At 50.7% G+C, this 23,714-nt stretch overlaps 2 long non-coding RNA genes across 2 annotated transcripts; both read left to right on the forward strand.

Annotated features, from left to right (window-relative positions):
• Positions 1-1,015: 1,015 nt before the first annotated feature.
• Positions 1,016-12,375, forward strand: LOC139030344 (uncharacterized). Its single transcript, XR_011482625.1, has 3 exons — positions 1,016-1,765; positions 10,996-11,100; positions 11,799-12,375. It is a non-coding gene; the product is annotated as an uncharacterized lncRNA (long non-coding RNA).
• Positions 12,376-16,149: 3,774 nt separating this feature from the next.
• On the forward strand, positions 16,150-22,972 carry LOC139030345 (uncharacterized). Its single transcript, XR_011482626.1, has 2 exons — positions 16,150-16,591; positions 22,818-22,972. It is a non-coding gene; the product is annotated as an uncharacterized lncRNA (long non-coding RNA).
• The last annotated feature ends 742 nt before the right edge of the window (positions 22,973-23,714 follow it).

Here is a 23,714-nt window from a genome sequence, read left to right on the forward strand (position 1 = left end):
TCTCAGACCTGAGTCAGCCAGGTCATCAGCTTTCCGAGCCGTTCCCTGCCTTCGCCGGCTTCCTCACCTGTGGAAGGATGTGTGTCAGCAGGACTGCACTGTGATCCAGGCGTGTCATCATCAGAAGGTGGGAATTTGGGCTGCCTCTCCGTCCTCCTCAATCTCTCTCCCACTCTGATGCCTAATCGCGTTTGTCAAAATAAGCCACGTCCTCTTCTCTCTGAGCTCGCTCTCCTGAATGCCTCCAGTTGTTACAACCAGCCCTGAGGAACGTGTGCTAAGAAAGTGTCAGGAATAGTAAGGAGAGGAGGGGGAGGAGGAGGAGAGAGAGAAAGAGGGAGGAAAAAGGAAGGAGGCAGGCGGGAGGAAAACGACATTCAGGAACCAAAGGTGCTGTTTCAGTTTGTGTCCCCTGTCATTTGACTGTTGTGAGAAAGAGCAGTTTGGCTTCTAAGTTTATGTATGTGTATGTGTGCTCAGTCACTTCAGTCGCGTCCAACTCTGCAGCTCTATGGACTGTAGCCCACCAGGCCCCTCTGCCCATGGGGTTCTCCAGGCAGGAATACTGGAGTGGGTTGCCATGCCCTCCTCCAGGGGATCTTCCCGACCCAGGGATCAAACCTGTGCCTTCTGCCTCTCCTGCATTGCAGGCAGATTCTTTACCCACTGACCCACTTGGGAAGCCCAAGTTTAAATATATGTTGTACTAAAAAAAAAATGCTGTGAAACTCAATACCTTCTGCAAGAGTTTGGTAGACATGGGAAGCAAGCCTCTGTGATGCTGGGGGCCCTGGAATAAGACTCGGGACTTCTGGGCTGCCCTCCCGGCTGTACCACACTTAGCACTGTCACCAGGAACCGCCCATCTTTCTCCTTGGGACGCAGTATCCTCATCTATACAAACATCGATGTGACCTCTGAGGTCCTGTGGCAAGTATAACCCTCAGAATCATGGCCACCAGGGAACAAAAGCAAAAATCTACTTTCCCATAACTTAGAAAAGTTATATTAAAGCCCCTTCCTGCCTGGTTTGCAGAAACTGAATGTAGTGACTTTCAGTTTTAAGACTGGGTCAACTTTTTATATTTTTGAGAAACTCTCGCGCCCCTCCCTTTCCTCTCCAGATGGCAGCTGAGGTTCGGGCGGTGCACCCTGAGTTTCAGGGGCTGCTGTCTGCCTCTGCCTCTCTCTCCTGATCCGTCTCACACCCGTTCTAGCATCTTCGGGATCGCCGTCTGTCTCATCTCGTCCTTAGACGCGGCCTCTTCCACTGCGGAGTCGTTGGTTTGTCCGCCCCGCCCTCACTGCAGTGCCCGCGGACCCATCACGGCCTCGGGTCTTCAGATGCAGCGTGCATCGCCCCGGGCCCCAGACGCTGGGGCTTTGGGGCCACCAGCGCGCTGTCTCTCGGTCTTTCCTGCCCAGCTTCCCGGGCGCTCCTGACTCCCACATGGGTCTGGTGTCGCCGTCGCTCAGTGTCGTGTGGGCCTAGAGGCCCCTGTCTCTGCGCGTTATCCCTCCACCTACGCTCGGGGACGCCGGCACGCCCTCGGCGGTCCAGGCCGCGCACTCCTGCTTCGGAACGCTCCAGCTTGGAGGAGCCTGCCTCTCACTTGCTCCGCCTCCAGGACTCTCCTGCAAGGGCGGAGGGCCCTTGGTGATCCCTCCTGATGCCGCTCTGCACTGTCCTCCCGTCCCCTCATTAGAACTCTGAAGAGGAGGCCAGGAAAGAGATGAGTCCTTCACAACTTTTTGGTTTTGTATGGTAAGTGGTAACTTTGATCTTAGGAGTCAAGAACTCACCACCTCAATCTCACGTATTAAAATGACCTCTTATCCCTCAAAGTGGGGATTCAATCTTGACCATCTATGATGTGACAAGTAACCTTGGGGAACAAAGGAGGAGATGAAAAAGCAGGACACGGAGGGGAGAGCAAAGCTACTCACAGTACTTAGGACAGTTCTGTGACTTGACTTTCCAAGGATGACATCTCGGTTTAAATTTAACGATTTGTTGCTCTTAAAGAACCTCGTTAAAATGCATGTATTTATGCCCATCTAAATCTTGGGCACGTTTGCAATCTGAGTTCATGGCAGCCTTCTGGGGCAAGAGAGCCCTGGGGTCTTAAGGGCTCGCGGCAGGACCTGGGAGACAGGAGGGGCAGTGTCCACGTGGCCTCGTGCCCCGCATGGCGGGAGAGATCACGGTCACGTGTCAGCCCTCAGGCCGGGGACACGCGGGACCGGGGACGGACCGGGCGGGAGAGCGGGGCAGAGCCAGGCCGGCCGGCTGGCCATCACAGGGGCAGCCTCCAGGTTCCGGTGGGACCCCGACGGCAGTTCCAGGGCCCCGTGCCGCTACCCGCTGAAAGTGGCCGCCCCGTGAGCATCCATCCCGGGCCAGGGGCGGACCCCGACAGAGCTCCCGCAGTGAGTTTCCGCCCGCACTTTCAGCTTTGGGCGTCCTTCCCTCAATGCGTGCGGCGGCTGCAGCCATGTCTCTTCCAGAAGCCAGTAAAGAAGAGACCTTGTGTTTCTAGAAGGAGGGGAGGAGAGCCTGAGGTGATGCACAGGGCGGACAGAGGTGAGGGACGGAGCGGGAGCCCTGACCCGGTTTGAGCTCCGTCTTCCAGAAGTTCCAGGCGTGGCTCGTTTCTGTCCTGGGTTCCCTGAGACCCCTGGTATCTTTATAATAAAGTCCCCTTTGGGGTTCTTTTCAGTTTCAACTGGATAAAACGTCCTAGAAGGTGGCTCCATGGTGAAAAAAAGCAAAAACAAAAACCCGCCTGCCAATGCCAGAGACTCTGGTTCAATCCCTGGATCAGGAAGATCCCCTAGAGAAGGAAATGGCAACCCACTCCAGTCTTCTTGCCTGGGAAATCCCATGGAGAGAGCAGCCTGGTGGGCTACAGTCCATGCGGTCCCAAAGAGTTGGACACGACTGAGCGTGCAGAGAAAGGATAAAGCTAGGTTTCTGTCGCTGGCTTAATCAACCGTAGTCTTAATAGAGAACTTGTCAAATTGTACAGGTAGACTTGGATGCAAGACCAGGCTGGAAAGGAGGCGCTGGCTTCCATAGGGAGCTTTCTTCCTTTCCTATCTACTGACCCCACCTCCTCCAGGGTCTCTCCCAGCCCTCCAGCCCCAGGGTCTCTCTCTGCAGCCCCCCTGAGGAGAAGCGCCGCAGTCTGCTGCCTCTCAAGAGCCGATCTACACACAAGCTGCTACACTGGTCAGGGAACAGATGGCACCCGGAGTGTTACTTAATTTCATTAGCGATTTTGCATTTGCCAAAATATGTTTTTGCCAGAAGTGCCCACATCAGGGTTGCTTGTTAAAACTGATCGAGATCCCAGGGAGCCCCGGAGGGGGTCGCAGCCACCCGGCAGATGGTCCCCCGGTTCCCGCAGCAGGAAGGAAACACGGGGGTCCCACAAAGCCAGCGCTCCCTGCCCACCCCACCCCGGCCGGGTCGGCCACCCCTCAGGCTCAGTAAGCCTCCCCAGCACCCCCACCTTCCAGGCCCCAGGCTGCTTCCTCCCCACCCCTCCCCGGGGTGGGGGGGGGGCGGGGAAGAGAGAGGCACATTTTTACTTGCTTTTTATTCAGTTCTCTGATGATCCTGTATTTCCTTCCTCTCAACACTTTCAATGGTACTGAAGCCACCACTCTGTCCCCTTAAACATGTAGCAGAAACCAATACTCATTCCATGAGGCTTGAGTTAACTTCTAAGGGCTCTTCTTTGAAGCAATTTCACTTCTTCAGGAAACTTTGTTGTGTATAATAATGGGTTTAAATTTGCCAAAAGGAACCTCTCAGCGATGTGGAAAATGCATTTGAGGCAGAACTCTGTCTCCATCACCAGCTTCACTCACCCGGAGGAGCTGCGTCCTGACGAGTTCAAGGATCTTCTCGAGGCCTCCTTCACCGGCCAGCGTGCCCCCCAGGGGGACTTCGGTCCTCTTCTGGATTGCTGTGTTTATGAGTATGTTTTCAAACACCAGAACTACATGTTCCAAAGAAGAGTCCCGATCCCTGCCTTGCCCCTGAGTGCAGAAGTCACTTAAGAGTGGCGATTTTGTCATCTATTAACAGGTGCGTGCATGCGTGCTAAGTCGCTTCAGTCATGTCCGACTCTCGGCGACCCCATGACTGTAGCCTGCCAGGCTCCTCTGTCCATGGGATTTCCCAGGCGAGAATGCTGGAGTGGGTTGTGATTCTCTTCTGCAGGGGATCTTCCCAAGTCAGGGGTCAAACCCATTGCAGGCGGATTCTTTATCCCGAGCCATTGGAGAAGCCTCTATTAACAAGATACTTTTGGCTTAACAAAGTTACATAATCGTATGGAGTCTAGAAATGATCTTTGTGGTCAAGAGTTGTCAGAATTGTCTGGGTTGCAACTGACAGAGTCCAACTCAAAGTTGATTATTCACAAAGTGGCTTTTATTGGTTTTACGTCTTTCCAGGGAAGGAGCTGGGCGATTGGGCCTCAGGACTCAGGGTCTTTCCTCCCCGTCTCCCCCGCTTTCCTCTTCTCCCCTCTACCTCTTTCTCTCCCCTCCCCCCTCTCCCTGGCCCTCCCCACTCCTTTTCTGCCTTCTTTCCATCTTCTAACCACATGAGGTTCATTCTCTCAGACTGACTTTCTCCATGTGCCCGCCTTCAGGGGTTGAAGGGAAATGAAACATTTAATCCCAGAGGGAACATGATGGAGGATTCTAACTGGTTTGAGATCTGTGCCACTCCTGTGGTCAGGGGTAGCAGGAAATCATGACTGGGACCCTTCCCCAAACGAGCATATTGTTCCCGTGAGATTGAGGGGCTTCCAGACAGGACCAGGGAACAGACACCCACTCTGGAGGGGCCTCTGCATTTTGCAGAAGAGGAGACAGAGGCTGAGAGAAAGAGTGACTTGTCTGGGCTTATTTAACCAGTCAATAGCAGATTCCAACTAGAAAGAACTGACATTTTCTGGGTGCAATTACGTCGTTTCCATTCCAAACATGGAGACAAAATTTTGACAGCTAGTCTGAGACTGGGGCAGAATACTTGAAACCAGAACTGAATTGGAAAGTCTAGAACTTTTCCTTTAAAAACCAACAACACCCCAAATAGCACTTCCCATATGGTGGGCGCTCCAACAGTTTCACAACCTGGAAGGTTTCTGATTTTCTCTTTAATCCGAATTTCTTATCCTGTTTGCTAGCCTTTGCACGGGGCACACTCCAGGCCCAGAGCTTCGCGGTAGCACAGTCAGGACCACAGGCTCAGTCCTAGAGCTGTTCCCTTCCAGTCCGTTCATCACCGTCGGTCCCCAGGCAGGAACAAGCAGGACTCTGAGAGGGAACGCAGTGCAGACACAGCCTTGAAGGAGAAAGCATCCAGGGAGGGGTCCTCCAGCCAGGGGCAGGCACGGGCAGGCAGCCGTTTTACTGCCGATGCCGTTCTTTACCCTTGAACGGCTTCAGCCCCATTGAAGTTCCAAGTGTCACTCTGGGGAGGTGGAGCCCCGTTCCAAGGTCACAGGTGTAAAGCCTTGTACCAAGGCCACAGATATGGAGTCCTATACACGGTCATCCCTGGAACCGACTGAGCTCCATAGCAACTGTTGCTATGAGCCTCCCCGACTTAAACCGGCCAGCTTCCTGACTCTGTATTAGATGCAATACCCACCCTATAGCACCCCAACCAATCACCTAATGCCACCCTTCTCGTGGGAATTTTCTCTGTCTTGAGGCCAAATAAATTGGCTACTAGCCCATGAAAGGGGTGGGCTCTCCTAGAGCCTGCCCGCTGTTCTAACAGCGTCTCCCACTCTAATAAACTCTGTTCTGTCATTCTGCCTTGTGTCTGGAAATTCTTCTCCAGCCCGCACACCCACCACCACAGGGCAGATCTCGGTGTGGGTATGAAGACCCTGCCTCCTGCGGCTCCTCCGTGCTTCCTTGGTGTCCGCCCCCACCCGCGAGTCTTAGAATTCAGCCTCTGGGCTGCCCTGTGGCTGCCCAAACTCTTCTCCTCCCTGCCCCAGCCCCACTCCCATCCTCTGGGGCCCTAGGTAAGCTATCAGTGTGGATGATGGAAAACCCACAGAGGTGCTTTCCTCCTACGGGAAGGTCCAATTAGCAAAAATATAATGAACATCTCACTGCTTAAATAGTCAACTGGACAGACTTCCATTTTGATCAATATGGCAGACTAGATATTCAGAGAGACCTCTTTCCACACAGCACACTGAACTTTTTTTTTTTTGAGATTTAATGCACAGTTGAACTGTCAGGAAAGTAAAGGAATCCCTCGGAGAGCAGAAATGATAATAAAGCTTGAACTCAGAGGACCAGCATCACTACTGCTGATATATTTTGATCTGGTGGCCGAGGGCTTGGATGTTAATGGATCACATGCACCGAATATAGGAATATCCAAGTATATTTTCCAAATTATTTAAAAAATACAGTCTCATTCAAATGCATAGTAAGTGCATGTCAAAGTTTTCTGTAACTCGTTAACAACAGAACCAGCAGACTGACAAAGCCACTTTAAGATACAAGAAATTCGCGTAAGTAAATGGATAGATAGATAATAGAAAGAATGTTGGGTTATGATTTCTAATTTGTATGTATTTTTAAACATTTTTTTATTTACGGTCATGTGGGGCGACGTGCCAGATCTCCTCTTTGCTGGGGCATGAGAGATTTTTCGCTGCAGCGGGCAGGCCTCTCTCTGGTTGTGGTACAAGGGCTTAGTTGTCTGTAGGACCTTAGCTCTCTGACCAGGGATCAATCCCGGGGCCCCTGCGTTTATTGGAAGGCAGATTCTTAACCACTGGACCACCAGGGAAGTCCCTAAATTATATTTTTTAAATGGCTTAATATCCTATAGGGCACAAAAAAAACTCATAACTTTTGGATTTATGTCCTTTACCAACAAAACTCATTTGCATCTCATCAGCAATTATTTTCTACAGACTAACATCTAACTTTCCTCTTTTCTTTTTTAATTTTTTAAATTGGAGTATAATCGTTTTTCAGCATTATGCTGGCTTCTGCTCTACAACAGCATGAATCAGCTCCGAGTGCACATGTAACCCTCCCTTTTGAGCCTCCCAACATCTAACTTTACAGATTGAAGGTTCTGGGCCCTGATCAATAGAAAAGAGTAACAGGGACAAAGTTGCATTCTCCTGTCTAGAGCATCAGACAATCTTTGGGAAGCTTGTCAGACAGGTCCCTAAAATGACAATGAAATCAGGCCCTTTCACTGTTGGGTTTGTGAAAAGAGATTGATTCTCAAATATGACATTCCTATGCTAAGTTGCTTTGGTCCTGTCTGACTCTTTGCAATGCTATGGACTGTAACCCACCAGGCTCCTCTGTCCATAGGATTCTCCAGGCAAGAATACTGGAGTAGGTTGCCATTTCCTCCTCCAAGGGGATCTTCCCGACCCAGGGATTGAACCCCTGTCTCTTAACATTTCGAGCATTGGCAGGCGGGTTCTTTACCACTAGCACCACCTGGAAAGCATCTTAAGTTGTGCATCCTCCCATTGACAGGGATGGGGCAGAAGTCATTAGGAAACTCTTTCCTTGTCTCCTAACACAGTAACCTGGCCTGAGACTCTTCCCTGCATCTTCTGACTGTCTTAGGGCATCTTCCTCTGAATGATTAAAGATGATCTGCCCTTGGAATGGGCTTCCCATTCCAAGGCGCTAGTGGTAAAGAACCCACCTGCCAATGCAGGAGACATCAGAGATACGGGTTCGATCCCTGGGTCCGGAAGATCCCCTGGTGGAGGACATGGCAACCCACTCCAGTATTCTTGCCTGGAGAAACCCCATAGACAGAGGAGCCTGGCGGGCTACAGTCCATAGGGTCACACAGAATCAGACATGACCGAAGCAACTTAGCGCACACTTGGAATAAGCATCTATAGCCACACGTGCTCCTGGTGTTTGGTGAGCTGACCTTCCTCAGCTCCTCCGATCAGTTGAACTTTCAATTTGCAAAACAATGTATTTCCCATCACTTTGTTTGCCTTGCTGGTTTGAGGCCTTCCTACTAATACAGGATTCCGGTTATTTAGCTGACAGAGAAATCAACAATATTCTAGGCTTGTTTGTCTCCATGAATCCTGCTGAAGTGCTATTAGCCTGAAGCGTGCTCCTGAATTGAAGCATGGAGGTTAAGAAAGACCAACCTCTGCAAACAGCAAACAAGGTCCAGGTGGTAAAACTGGGGGACGAAACCGTGTTTTCGATCACCTGTTTGTCTGGGAACCAGGTGGCCGTGTCTGGGGAGCCTTTCGCCTGAAATACACCCCCCGAAGCCTGCTGCACTTCCTGGCACCGATCACTGAAATTGGCAGCGGCTGGTTTTCGCCCTGCCTCTTCTCATGCCCCGTGCCAGGAACACAGGAGGTACAGAAAACAGAGTCTCGAGGGCCAATCCAGCCAGTGCTGCCTCTCTGCGTCCCCAGCGGTTCTTCTGTTGGAGAACTGTATTGTTTAACGTGTCGTTCCGGACTCTTGTCTTTCCCGCCCAGCCAGCTGCCTTGCCTCACAGTCTGCAGCAGGGACACCGGAGGTCAGATGGACACCGGACACCAGGCCAGAGCCTGGATTTGCCGCCCTTGCTCTGTCCCAGGCCAGGGGTATTCATTTTCTAGGGCTGATGCACCAAGGGCTTCCCAGGAGGGGCTAGGGGTAAGGAACCTAACAGGAGACTTAAGAGCTGAGGGTTCGATGCCTGGGTCGGGATGATCCCCTGGAGGAGGGCATGGCAGCCCACTACAGTGTTCATTCTTGCCTGGAGAATCCCACAGACAGAGGAGCCTGGCGGGCTATGGTCCATGGGGCTGCAAAGAGCTGGACATGATGAAGTAATTTAGCATGCAGTGAGGACCAAAGTGAGTTAGGACCTGCGAGAGCCTTGGGAGAAAGAAGCTGAGGCAGATCAGTCTTTAGGTGCTCACTGAATGGTCTGGAATGAGAGACACTTGTTTGTACACGAGATCAGCAGGCTGACCAGAAGCCTTTTTTTCCCGTCTGTGCCGCGTCTTAGTTGCAACACAAGGCATCTTCGATCTTCGTTGCTGCATGCGAACTCTCACTTGCGACATCAGGGGTCTCATTCCCTGACCAGGGATGGAACCCGGGCCCCCCACGCTGGGAGCATGGATCCTTAGTCACTGGGCCTCCAGGGAGGCCCCAAGAAGCTGGGCTTTAAATACCACCTTAGGCCTTCGGAGTCCACCCAGCCTCTGCAGATGTCCCGCCTGATTTTATCCAGATCCAACACACGTGCCTTCTCACTTCCATCCATGCCAGCCCCAGCTGGCTCCTGTCTGGGGATTTTGCTGGGCTTTTTTTAGCACAGGTTTCAGCATTGACTCTTGACATTTCCGTCCTGACCAAGGACATTCCACACCCAAGCTTGACTCTCCTTCAACCCCTCTATACATCTGACCCCAGCAAGGGTGCCAGTCCCTGGTTTCGATACCCCTGTTCAGTCTACAGATTCTAGAAAGACTCTTTCCCGAGCAATGGGATGCTGGAAATCAGACTAACATCCAGGAACCCATGAGAAAGAAGGGGGTTGAAGCAAGCAAGGCAGAAAGTTAAGACAGAGCCCTGAGAAGAGCAAGGACTTCGAGGAGGAAGGCAGGACAGTCAGGGGCTGAAGGACAACAGGAATCCCGGCCACGCAGGAGGCCCCGGGAGAGCCAGGTCAGGAACCCAGGACAAGTCTGGCCGCTGTCCCAGCACCACATCGGGGGCGCTGCTGTGGAACAGACAAAAGACCCCGGAAGAGAAAAACAAGAAGGTCGTGACCCTAAAGCAAACCTGTAGCCCATCGAGGAACTTTTCAAGAACTCTTTGTGCGGACTTCCCTGATGGTCCAGTGGCTAAGAATCCAGCTTCCAATGCAGGGCTGAGGGTTCGATCCCTAGTCAGGGAACCAAGACACCACGCGCCTTAGAACAGCGAAGCCTGCGAGCTGTGACCAGAGAGAAAGTCCGTGAGCCACAGCAAAGATCCCCGTGCTGCAACTAAGAACCGACAGAGCAAAGAAGAAGAACTCATCCTCAAGGAAGCGTCAGGGCTATGGAGGGGGCGGTGGGGAGAGGCAGCCGCCTGGACATGGACAAAGGGCAAAGTCAGGGATGAAGGCAGCATATGGACACGTCTCCACTTGGTCCCATCCCTTCCTTGGCCCTCAGCCAGGCCACGCACGGGGTGTTGGGGGCAGTCCCATGTGCCCAAGTGAGCCACTAGCCTTATTCTGAATGAGGCCCTAGTCCCGGTGAGGGGGTGTCCCTGTGGCCAAGGGGCCAGGAATTAGGGGGAATGTGGCTTTCTAATGGGCCACAGCCTCCGCCTGCATATGACCAGCTTGTTCTCAGGGCCTGGAGTCTGCCGGGCTAAGGACTGCCTTCTATTCTCTGAGTTCAGATTAGGAGCAAAGGCCCCAGGAGTCAGCTAGCCCTGGTTCAAACCCATCTCTGTCAGTTACTAACTGTGTAATCTTGAGCAAGTTACTTCCACTCTCTTAGTCTCTGTCTCTTCATCGGAATTACGGAAATTATAGCAGTGACTTTGGGTTGGGTTTTAAATCAAAGAGTCCATCTTAAAGGGATTAGCACGTCTTCAGGTGGACGGTGGGCCTTCCATCCATGTGACCGCCCTGATGGGCTCACCTCCATGCCTGATAAAGACAGCACCCTCCTCCGCTTCCCTCTGGAAAGCAGCTCTCATCTTGCTCAGGCCACGCCCCCTCTGTTGCTCCCAGCAACGAGTGAAAGTTCTCTCTCCCTGTGGCCGTGGACGCATTAGACACTGATCGTGAGATGTTGGTGAGACTCATTTCTGTTGGTGGATGAAAGGAGACTGTGCTGCCCTATCCCCCCATCTCAGGTACCGCAGCAGCTCCCTGCCCACCCACCAGTCAGAGAATTAATCGACTTGTTCTTCTGTGTCTTTTTAATGCTTTAACAGGACACGGCAGAGAAACACTGTGATGCAAGTAAGCTGTTTGACCAAAGAAACACTGGGAATTGCATTCTTTCAGAGCTGGTCTGCATCTGAATTCAAGAGGAGCAGGTAACTAAGAGCAGATGAAATGGGTGTTGCTGAATTCATAAACAGCCGGCGTATCTCTGCCTACACGGCCAGCCGTCAGGCAGACTGCCTGGATTATATGGAGCAAAATGTCTGTCTCTAATTGTTGAGTCAGGAAGTGCTCAGTACTTCTGTTGGCACGTGCGTTAAAGAAATACACGTGGATTTTTGGTAAGCTACATTAAAGGATTTTAAAAAATTATTGAAGTATAGTTGATTTACAATGTGCTAATATCTATTGTGCAGCAAAGTGATTCAGTTATACGTATATACATTCTTTTTCATATTCTTTCCCATTATGGATTTATCACAGGATATTGAATATAGCTCCCTGTGGTACCAGTAGGACCCTGCTGTTTATCTATTCCCTATACAAGAGTTTGCATCCACTTCCCTCAAAACTGATGTATATTGATTTTTCGCCGGGTGTGGTCTTTCCTCTTTGGCGAGTGGGGGCTTCTCTCTACTCGCGGTATGTGGCTTCTCGTGGCCGTGCCTTCTCTCGTTGCAGAGCCCAAGATCTAGGGCGCACGGGCTTTCCATGGCACGTGGGCTCACCAGCTGCGGCTCCTGGGCTCTAGCACACAGGCTCAACAGTCACGGGGCACGGGCTTAGTTGCTATGCAGCGTGTGGGATCTTCCCAGATCGGGGATCGAACCCATGTCTCCTCCATTGACAGGCAGGTTCTTTACCACTGAGCCACCAGGGAAGCCCTGGAGAAGACTCTTGAGAGTCCCCCGGACAGCAAGGGGATCCAACCAGTCCATCCTAAAGGAAATCAACCCTGAATATTCATTAGAAAGACTGATGCTGAAGCTGAAGCTCCAATACTTTGGCCACCTCATGCGAACAGCTGACTCATTGGAAAAGACCCTGATGCTGGGAGGGATTGGGGGCAGGAGGAGAAGGGGACAACAGAGAGTGAGATGGCTGGGTGGCATCACCAGCTCAGTGGACATGAGTTTGGGTGAACTCTGGGAGACAGTGATGGACTGGGAGGCCTGGCATGCTGCAGTCCATGGGGTCGCAAAGAGTCAAACACAACTGAACAACTGAACGACGACAACCCTCAAACTCCCAATCCATCCCTTCCCCACCACCTCCTCCTGGTTGGCAACTTCAAGTCTGTTAAAGAGCTTTTTAGATACCAACTTTAATTTTCTTATATGCCTGCTATTATTGAGGGATGTTTTTTTCTCTTTTGTGAACCCACAGCCACTTTCTTTTAAATACCAAAGAGAAGAATTTTCCTACCATATGCTTTCAGAGTTATCGTTTGTTTTGCAGTGTCAAGATCAACAACTAAAACATGAGTATAAGACATGAAGTGATGAAATTGTTCTGGAAGCAAATTTAAACACATTTAAATTTGTTTAGGGGTGAAATAAATGTCTATACAGAAAAAAGTCCTAGAAGTACACACACCAAAATGTTAAAGTCATCTCTCCACCACTTTGGGGAATAGAACTGTGTGATTTTATTTCCTTTGGTTTCGTCAATCTTTCCAAGTTTTCTAAATTGAGAAGGTGTGTTCCTTCTTCTTAAGGACTTTGGGAGGAGTTTTAGATTCACAGCAATATTGAGCCAAGATACATGGATTCCCCGTATATTCTCTGCCCCCACACAAGCATAGCCTCCCCCATTACTAACATCCCCACCTTGATATGAAGTATGTGCTATTATGCATCTGTTATTATGAACAAAAGAGAACATGGATGTTGGTGGATCAATAGCAGGCTCTCTCACAGAGGGAAAGGATGAGAAGAGGGAGGCAGGAATTAGAGAAACGGGAAGGGGGAAGAAGAGGAAGTTTCAAGTGGAAGTCAAAGCCCCGCTTTCCAAGGGGAAGCCTGGGGCTGGGTCCCCCCAGTCCCTGCAGCCTCACAGCCCAGCTCTGCTGTTTTTTGGGGCGCAGGGGCCGGGTGGTCTGGGACTGCAGCGGGGAAAGAGGGCCTCTTTCATCGCTCTGGCTGAACCTGCCTGCATGCAGGTTCGTCAGGCAGCTTCTGAGTCTGAGCTTCAGCCTCTAAACGGCGTCCTCCTCCTGACCCCTCTGATCTGACCGGACCACTGCGGCAGAAACAGTAACTAGCAGAGTGGTGAAGGGCGGGGGCGGGGGTCCTCCTGGCTGGAAGAAGTCCGCGCACTTCCCTCCCTTCTTTCGGTGGTTTGACTTTTTCAAGCGCCTCACGCATGCTGTTTCATTTCCTTCTTGCAGCTTGACTTCAAGTACCAAGAGGCGCGGTGTTGAGGGCGTAGCCCCTGGGGGTAGGGGACTGGCCCGACTCCCAGCTCCGCACTGACCAGCTCTGTGATCTTGGGGAACTCACTCAACCCCTCTGGACTTCACCTCTCTCCGTATACACTGGGGACCTTCACAGCATCCACTTCGAATGTTGCTCAGTACCTGTTTGGAAGGACTGTCTGGTACATGCAAGCTTTACCGATGGGGACACTGAGGCTAACAGGGGGGTCAGTCCACAACCAGCTCTTCCAGCTTCCCATTCTCATCCTCAAGGCCAACTTTCTCTGGGGCTCAAACAAGACAGGGAAGTGGCTCCCTGGATGAAATGAAAATTAAGATTACAGCACCGGATGTGTGGATCTGAGAGAGAAATTCGGGGAGCAGAGAGCACTGTTGAACAGGAAAGAGCCAGCAGAGTAATGAGAGGCGAGACGGAATAGAAACGAACAGAGGGGGGCACAGCGACTGTCCGAAGTACGAACGCCTTCAGTCACCACTTTCCAGAAAGAGAAACTGAGGCCCGAGACAGCCACACGCGCTCCGGCCGCCGGAGCTCCAGACACCTGGAAGCGGGGATCGCACGTCGCCCCGGGAACGCTCTCGTTTCCCGGGAGCCGCTGACCAGCTGTCTGCGTCAGAGTCAGCTTCCGGGGCTCCGGGCGGTCTTTTGGGGAAGGCCTTCGGAACCGTCCCCTTGGCTCCGCAGCGGCGGTCAGGGGCGTAGCCCGCGGACGGAGGGAGCACGCCGCGCAGCAGTGCTCTCCCCTTTCCTTGTTTTAATTCCCCCGGGAGCAGGAGGCAGCTAACCTTTCCGTAATCTGAAATCCCAATAAGGAGAAACTCACTCGGAAAAATACACAGTGTTGGGAAGTCTTTGCTGTTTGGTAGACTTGAAAGACTTTCATCCCTTCTCCAATTTCTCTATGTGCTTTGGAGGCCACGAGAGGAGTGATATTAGCTGAAGGAAAGGTCACTACCCCAGGAGTTGTTTGCAGCCAGATAAATTTGCCACGCATGCGTGCTAAGTCACTTCAATCACGTCCGATTCTTTGCAGCCCTATGGACTGTAGCCCACCAGGCTCCTCTGTCCATGGGAGTCTCCAGGCAAGAATACTAGAGTGGGTTGCCATGCCCTCCTCCAGGGGATCTTCCTGACCCAGGGATCAAACCCACATCTCCTGGGTCGCCTGCATTGGCAGGCAGGTTCTTTACCACTAGCGCCACCTGGGAAGCCCAGATGGATATTCAGTTGTCTAATACTCTGGAGCAGGTGCAATTTATCATTTCTCACACACGCCCCGGCAGGAGAGAGGAAGCTCTATACTCGCTTGACATTTTTTTTCTCTTCTCTGTTTTTACTCTTTTTTTTATATCCTCACTGTCATTTTCTCTGTCATTTCCTTCCAGCCTCATCTGGCTTTGCAACCACAAACACTCCCACATAAATATCCCTTTGCTAGGGCTTAAACTGAGCGTGCGTGAGAATTATGCAGAGGGGCTGTGCAAACACTGATTGCTGGGCTCCAGCCCCAGAGTTTCTGCCGCAGGTGGTCTGGGGTGGAAACTGAGAATTTACATTTCTAACACGTTCCTGGGCGGTGGTGCTGCTGCAGGGACCAGGCTGGACGGAAGGACCTGCTCGGACAAGGCTCTGCCTTAGCCAGTGCCCCTAGATCACGCTGCACTTTTGTCTCCCTGTGGTACCAAGGACAACTTCATCATCAAGTTTACAGGACTCCATTCAAGACCCAAAGAGGCACCAGTGAAGCTTTCAAGAGGGACTGTGGGAGTCAGTCTGAGGGCTGGTCTGTGCCAGAGGGCACCAAGGCTTGAGTGTCTGATCCCAAGTCCCAGAGGCACTTGAACCTTTTCTCCTTCCCCTAAGTGGGTGCGGGTTTCATGTTTCCTTGGGTTTGTGATCTCCCTGGGCTGGTCCCCACAGTCAGCTTTGATCAGAGGTCCTAGAGCTCCCACATGAGCCTGGAGCTGAGCAGTTCCCCCAGCCCTCCTCGAACCAGGAACACCAGCGCCCTCCACGAGGTCTCCATCACCGAGGACGGAGGTCCAGCATCTTCCCTCGGCTTGAGTGATGGGGGAAGCAGGGAGGAGGGCCCATCTGGGCATTTCTGATGCAATTAGTGTTAAAAGGTGCAAGGACAGTGAGGACAAACCTGACAGGCAGTGCTCATATCAACGACCGAATAAAAGGGAAACATTAGCTTCATTTCAACTTTCTCAGGAAGAAGGCAGTGGAAATCAGTTGCTTACAGTTGGAAAATATGAGCTATATTAGATTAGAAATAATAGATGTATCTCCCAAAGGATTAAGTGGAAACTTTAATTTGGTCCTCATGACAATCTAAATTTCCTAGTAGGCTGGAAACCATGAATACTCTGAGCTTCTAATTCACGATTCACATCTTCAGTTTTCCTAGGAAGCTTCTGATGAGTTCCAGTATTACTCGGCTATAGAAAGGAGTGCATTTGAGTCAGTCCTAATGAGGTGGATGAACCTAGAGCCTATCATACAGAGTGAAGTAAGTCAGGAAGAGAAAAACAGATGTTGTATATTAACACACATATACGGGATCTAGAAAGATGGTAGTGATGAACGTATTTGCAGGGCAGCCATTTGCAGAGACGCAGACGTAGACAACAGATCTGTGGACACAGGGGAAGCAGAGGGTGGGACGGTTTGAGACAGGAGCAGTGGGACGTGCACATCACTCGTGTAAACCAGCCCTGGGAGTTTGGTGCATGGGACCCAAAAGCTCAAACCCGGCGCCCTTGACATCCTGGCAGGGTGGGATGGGGTGGGAGGTGGAAGGGAGGTTCCAGAAGGAGGGGGACATATATTTACTTATTCTGACTCATGCTGATGTATGGCAGAAACCAACTGCAATATTGTAAAGCAATTATCCCCCAATTAAAAATAAATTGTGCCACAGAAGGTTAAAAATAAAAAACAAGGGGGCCCTGCCCTGTTCTCTCAGGTGCTGCCCTCTTGTGGCCGCCTGAATACTTGCAACTAAAACTTGCTCTGAATTCTGCACAACTATTTCTTTAAATCAAAGGAGGCCGCCGGAGCCCGGGAGTGGACTTTTCCCCCCAAGAGGAAAGATGATGAAAGTCTGCCATGACATGGGTCCACAGGGCTGAAGCTGCTGCTCTGGCGGTTGTTCATAATGTTTTGTGAGCAGAGGAAGTAAGAGAAATCATCAAGGCAGGTAACAGCAATCTTTCTGGACTTAAGAGAAAATTTGGAAAGAGAGAAAACATGTTTACATATATGAATATATATATCTGTTGTATCATGTATATACATATATGATTGTATATGTATACTGCTGTATGTATGTGATTATACACATGTGTCTTACCATGTCCTTCATTTTTGCAAATTATGAATTCCTGCTTGGTAGGGTTGTGTTAGGCTTTATCACAGAGATCCTCTGTTAGGCAGGATATATTTGTCTCGATAGTAAAGAATCCTCCTTCTATGTGGGAGACCTGGGTTCAGTCTCTGGGTTGGGACGATCCCCTGGAGAAGGGCATGGCAACCCACTCCAGTATTCTTGCCTGGAGAATCCCATGGACAGAGGAGCCTGGTGGGCTACGGTCCATGGGGTCACAGAGAGTAGGACATGACTGAGTGACTAAGCACATTTATGACCAGAGTTGTTTTTGGCTTTAATTTGCATATTATTTTGGAGCAGTGATTCTCAAAATACGATCTTGGTGTGCCCACCTGCCCCCCACAACCTGGAGTCCCTAATAGCCTTCCAGGGGATCCACAAAGTCAAAACTTTTTGCATAATAATGCTAGTTCATTGTTTCCTTTTTTATCCCCCCGTTCCCTCATGAGTATACACTGGAATTTTCCAGAATCTACACTGTGTGTGATATTGCAACTGAACGCAGTAGAAGCAGATAACATAAGAAGCAGATGTATCTTCTGTTAAACTGGAAATTACAGAGATTTGTAAAACTGTGACACAGCGGCATTCTCATTAAGTCTGGTCTTGAAAATATAGGTACCTTTTCATAAAGACATGTTAGCCTGCAATAAATTTATTGCTGTATTAAATCAATACTATTTCATTTCAGTCTCAGTAGGTGTAACCCTCACAATAAACAAAGGCTCCATGGGTCCCAAATAATTCTGAAGGTGTTAAGAGATCATGAGATCAAAAGTTTAAGCATCACTGATACGGAGGAGCCGTGGGACTGCGGGGTTATTCTCGAAGCTCAGTGTAGACATGTGTCCTGGGCACTGATTTGATATTCGAGGAGAGATATTGGAAGGCAGAGGTGAGACAAACACAGACATTCTGCTGGGAGGCTTCCCTGGTGGTTGGGGGCTGGGATTCCGCACTCCCAGTGCAGGCGGCCTGGGTTCCGGGTTCTGGGCAGGGAACCGGGGCCCACGGCAAAGACCGAAGCTCGCACGTGCCGCCACTAAGAGCCAGCACGCCAAACACATTAACGCCTCTTTAAAATCCCACTGCTCCTCTTGTGTGCGCTGGGAAATCTCGTGGACCTGCTTGGCTCTCCAGGGCATCTCCCCGGCCGTGGCTGTTCACAGGTGCTGCCCTGGGACCAGAGGACTAAGGACAGGCTGATCCTGAAACCAGGCAGAGGGCTGATATGGTACGACGGCCCCATGCAGGACGCAGAGGACCGATTCGGTGTGACGGCCCCACGCAGGACTCAGAGGACCGATTCGGTGTGACGGCCCCACGCAGGATGCAGAGGACTGATTCGGTGTGACGGCCCCACGCAGGACGCAGAGGACCGATTCAGTACGATGGCCCCACGCAGGACGCGGAGGACCGATTCGGTGTGACGGCCCCACGCAGGACGCGGAGGACCGATTCAGTACGATGGCCCCACGCAGGACGCGGAGGACCGATTCGGTGTGACGGCCCCACGCAGGACGCAGAGGACCGATTCAGTACGATGGCCCCACGCAGGACGCGGAGGACCGATTCGGTGTGACGGCCCCACGCAGGACGCAGAGGACCGATTAGGTGTGACGGCCCCACGCAGGACGCGGAGGACCGATTCGGTGTGACGGCCCCACGCAGGACAGAGAAACCCTTGCAGTGAGCAGAACTCCGCATTCCTGAAAGGAGAGGCCCTCAGGACTGGGCTCCTCGGTAATTCCCTCGCAGCAACTAACCACTTGGCAGGATGATGGAACACTTGGAAGGAGCGAGACCGCCGGAGGAGTTGATGCGGTCTGGGGCAAGGTTACATGTAAAATCCTTTCGAGGGGAGCCCCAAGCGTGACAATAAATGTACCCCATGTGACTGTCACCAAAGACCACCACTGTGTACGAGGCCCCTAGTAACCGGGTGAGCAAGACGGCTGGCACTGACGCTCCGTCAGCCGTCTCCCCCTCCACAGCCAGTGGGCACCTTGCTGGTGACCTCGCTACGCGCCTGCACTGCATTTATGGAGGAAGAAGTAGAAGCCAGGCCTCAGCTTTGGCTCCTGTTGCTATGGTAACGGGCACCACGGGCAGAGGCAGCCGTGGGCGGCAGCCTCCTCCTCATCCCTCTCCCTGTGGTGGGCATGCCTCCAAGGTCCTGAACTCCTGGCAGCGTTTTTTGGAACATCCTCCCCCTCCGTGTCAGTATCTGTGTTTCTTCAAGTGTGGTCATCGGAATCACCTGCTTCTGTTGTGAACAGGCAGGAATCAGGAACCTGATTTTTATCACAACGCCCGGGTAACTCCTACCTTCACTAAACTTTGTGACGATACAGCCTTGAACACGGCAGAGTATTCAAGGTCTCTCTCAACTATACTCTCACCTCTTCGTTTGATTCTCCAGTCTTAGGACTTCCTCTTCCCTAGTACCTAGCCCCAGGAATAAATCGCTCCTGAGGAGCAGAAGCCCTCCAGAAACAAAGGTAGAGCTTTTCGCCTCCAGAGACCCATCTGCCAGGTTAGCACAGCCCCGACCTGCCGGTGGGAAATAATCCCACCCAAGAACAGCGTGGGTTGAGCCCTAAGGCCTTCTCTTTGCCATCCCAGGAGTCAGCATCATGACAGAGGGTGAGATGGTTGGATGCACCCACTCAATGCACACGAGTCTGAGCAAACTCCGGGAGGTAGTGAAGGACGGGGATGCCTGGCGCTCGGCAGTCCATGGGATCGCAGGGTCGGACAGGACTCAGCCACTGAACAACAAGAGTTGATTTACAAGGTTGTGTTAGTTTCTGTGTACAGCAAAGTGATTCAGTTATATATTTATATACATTCTTTTAAAATTATTTTCCTTTATGGTGTATCGCAGGATGTTGAATATGGTTCCTTGTGCTACACAGTAGGACCTTGTTGTTTAACCATCATATATATAAATATAAAAGTTTGCATCTGCTAATCCCAAGCTCCCAATCAGCCCTTCCCCCAGCCCTCCGCTTGGCAGCACTGCATGCCTTCTGCCCACTGAAAAACAACAAAAATGGCTACAGACGTTACCAAATCTTTTCCCGGAGAGGCAAAATCACCCCCTCCCCTAGCGGGAACTGCTCTAACCTTCCAAACGCAACTTACAAAGAACTCAAAGGATTCACAGCATGACATCAGGAACTTACACTTTCTCCCCCATGGGGAAAATGCAAAAGAACCTTGCTATGGATTTTATGAACAAGATCTGAAAAGTGCAAGGCAAAAGGAAAGGACTGATAATGTTGTCTGTGTTAAAAAGTAAAACATTCATATCATAGACGAAGTTTCCACAGCCTGGAGCAGGACACAACAACCCACACCAGTATTCTTGCCTGGAGAACCCCATGGACAGAGGAGCCTGGTGGGCTACGGGGTTGCAAAGAGCTGGGCGCAACTGAAGCGACTTAGCAAGGGAGAACATATTTGCAACACAATCAACAAAGGATTAGTCTTCAGATTACATAAAGGACATCTTAGAATCAATAATAAAAAGATACACGTCCAATAGAAGGAGCAAATGACAGGCAAGCAGCCCAGAAAAGAGAAACTCTTAATGGACAAAACCCACACTGAGAATACTCACTCCCATTGCTAGACAGGGGTATGCAAAGTGAAGTGGTGAGAATTCACCATACTCTTGTCCAGGATTTAATAGTAAATGGTTAATAACAAGTCAATAGTACCAAGGGAAGGATCGGGAGTAATAGTATCTATCCCCTGTTACCACTAGTGGAGGGGTACATTTGGAAAATCACTTTAGGAAACTGTGTGTCAATATCGAGGTTGAATATTAAAGTGAAAGTGTTACTCGCTCAGTCCTGTCTGATTCTTTGCAACCCCGTAGACTGTAGCCCGCCAGCCTCCTCTGTCCATGGAGATTCTCTAGGCAAGAACACTGGAGTGGGTTGCCGTTTCCTTCTCCAGGGGATCTTCCCAACCCAGCGACTGAACCCATGTCTCCTGCATTGCAGGCGGATTCTTTACCACATGAGCCACCAGGGAAGCCCAGGTTGAATATACATCCATCCTCTAACCCTGCAATGCCTCTCCTGACTATATACTCTGGACACAGAATGTATTTCCATGAGGAAGCACATAGAAGGAGTTGGTTACAACCATGTTTGCCACAACAGAAAGCTGAAAACAAACCAAATACCTACCTACCAACTGGCAAATGGAGAAACATATAAGGCACAGATGCATAGGAAGGAACAGGATTAGCACTGAAAATGAATGAGCTAGCTGGGTGGAGTACGTTTAAAGGGTAAAATTATACTTTGGACCAAGCATCAGCACACAGGTGGATGAAACTGTTTATACTAAATATACGTCTTTCCCTCTGTCTGTGCACATTGATACTGGAAAAACTCAGTGTTTGTTTAGCAAGAGAGGAAGAGACACGAATGTTGGGTGGTTTCGCAAAAGTGGGTGCTTCTCAGCCTATATCAACACAGGGTTGATTTAAATTCCACTTGGGGTTGAGGGATTAAAGCTTTAGGACGCTTCAGATGCCCTGGGGCTTCTCAACTTTGAGCTTCACTGTAAGGGGTCTGGTTGGGTCATTTGAGGGGAGGATTCTTAGAAAATTCAACATATGTGAAACCTAGCTGACAAAGCCTGCCGATCTGTACCAGGAGCCTCCTGGGAAACAGGAAACCACCTCACCTAAACAAGAAAGGGTTGATTATATCAGCGTGTCAGCTGACATTTATTTACCACCAACTGTGTGGCGGTCACGGTGGTGAGGAGAGACGCACGGGTGAACAGGACAGATGGAGAGAGGAAGCGCTGCCACGCGGGGTGCCCCACACCAGCGCCCCTGGACTAAGGGCATCCACGGGAGACAGACTTCTCTTAGAAAGAGGAAAACCCGCAAGAGAGGTTTCCATGAGCGCAGGACGAGCGCCCGGCGTGGGCAGTGGAGGGAGAAAGCACGAGCTGGAGTGACTGGGTCGGGGGTACCGTCCGTGCTCCGAATTGACCCAGCGGCCGGAGCGCCGAGCCCACCCCGCGCGCACCCTGTGCAGCTGAGCCACGGGCAAGGCGGCCTGCTGGGGGCGGAGGCGTGGGCACCCAGGCACCCGGGAGGCCAGGCCCCGGCAGCAGCCCTCAGCCGCACGGGCCACGGCGGGGGGCGGGGGCACAGGAGAGCCAGCTCGTTAGTCTCCAGACGCCCCTGGACTCCCCTGAAGCCAGCCGGGAGGCACTTAGAGCAGGATTCCTGTAGATTCATTGGCAGTGACCCTATATTGCTTATGTGACCTATTTTTTTTAAAAGATGAATGCTTTTGTGATTTTACTAAGCATTCTTATTTATTCCTTGCCTACATGGCTTTCTTCTTGGTTGCATACAGCTTAGAGATTATCAATGATACAGCACAACAGATGTAAGGAGAAACTAAAACATAACCCATACAAGCATTTTCAGGAATAGAAATGTTTTGACTGTGGCATCTTCAGGAATAATTTGGGAGGTTTTTTTTTTTACTTTTTATGTTATATTGGAGTATAGCTGATTAATCAACCCTGAATATTCATTGGAAGGACTGATGCTGAAGCTGAAGCTCCAGTACTTTGGCCACCTGATGCGAAGAGTCGACTCATTAGAAAAGACCCTGAAGCTGGGAAAGACCAAAGGCTAAAGGAGAAGGGGGCGGGGGAGGATGAGATGGTTGGATGGCATCACGACTCAGTGGACGTGAATCTGAGCAAACTTCGGAAGAGAGTGGAGGGCAGAGGAGCCCAGTGTGCTGCAGTCCGTGGGGTCGCAAAGACACGACTTAGCGACGGAATAGTTGATTAACAATGTGTGTTAGCTTCAGATGCACAGCAAAGTGGCTCGGTTATACATGTATCTATTCTTTTTCCAATTCTTTCCCCAGGTAGGTTGTTACAGAACATGGAGCAGAGTTCCTATGCTCTAGAGTAGGTCCTTGGTGCTCACCCATTTTTGATGTGGCAGCGTGTACATGATGTGAACTGTTTTTTTCTGCAGGCAGGTATGTGGGGATGAAACACGGATTCCAGGAACTGGAGGAGACGCCTATCAATCAACACTTACTCTATCCTGATCCTTCTGCCTCTGTAAATGTGTTTGTTATTACACACACTTCAGACATACACAAAAATAAATAGTATAATGAGGTCCCACGTACCTGTCACCAGCTTCAAAAACTGTCACTAAATGGCCAATCTTGTTTCACCTTTCCCACTTCCTCGAGATATTATTTTGAGATAAATACTACACTTTATATCATTTTGTCCATAAATGTTTCAGTACGAGTCTAACAGATAAGAACTCTAAAAATGCATAACCACTATACCATTATCAGATTAAAAAATTAAAAAGTCCTCGATATCATCAAATACCCAGACAGGGCTTGCGTTTCTGATGGTCTCGTAAACGTTGCATGCTTTTCTACAATTTGTTTTGTTGTTCAGTCGCCCTCCCAAGGACATAAAGGACAGAACCCAAATAATGTCCACGCATTCCGTAAATCATAAAATTTTAGGGAATTCTGGGTTGGAACAATAGCCAGAACAGAACTGGACTTCTTTATTCCTACTTTATGTTGCTTGAAATTGCAATTGTAGGGGGAGTATTTTTTTCTTATAAAAAAAAATTCAAAGTCTCTGTTGGTAATTGGAAAGCTGTTTCCAAGGGCCCCAGGTGTCCGGCCTCATAAAGAACCACTTGGCGATCAGAGCAGTGTTGGCTGGCGAGTCGTCCGCACTGGGGTCCGCGGGGGTCGGCCGTGTTCCTTATCTTTACCGGTCGCCCCCCGCAGGATCTCCTGCGAGGCCCAATTAAGTCAGGGGCGCAGGTGCCGAGCCGGCCACCAGGGGGCCCCCGAGGAACTCGATGAACTTCGCAGACGCCCGGGAAGCCACC

This window comes from Odocoileus virginianus, chromosome 22 (assembly GCF_023699985.2).
Source record: "Odocoileus virginianus isolate 20LAN1187 ecotype Illinois chromosome 22, Ovbor_1.2, whole genome shotgun sequence".
In the NCBI taxonomy this organism is placed as follows: domain Eukaryota; kingdom Metazoa; phylum Chordata; class Mammalia; order Artiodactyla; family Cervidae; genus Odocoileus; species Odocoileus virginianus.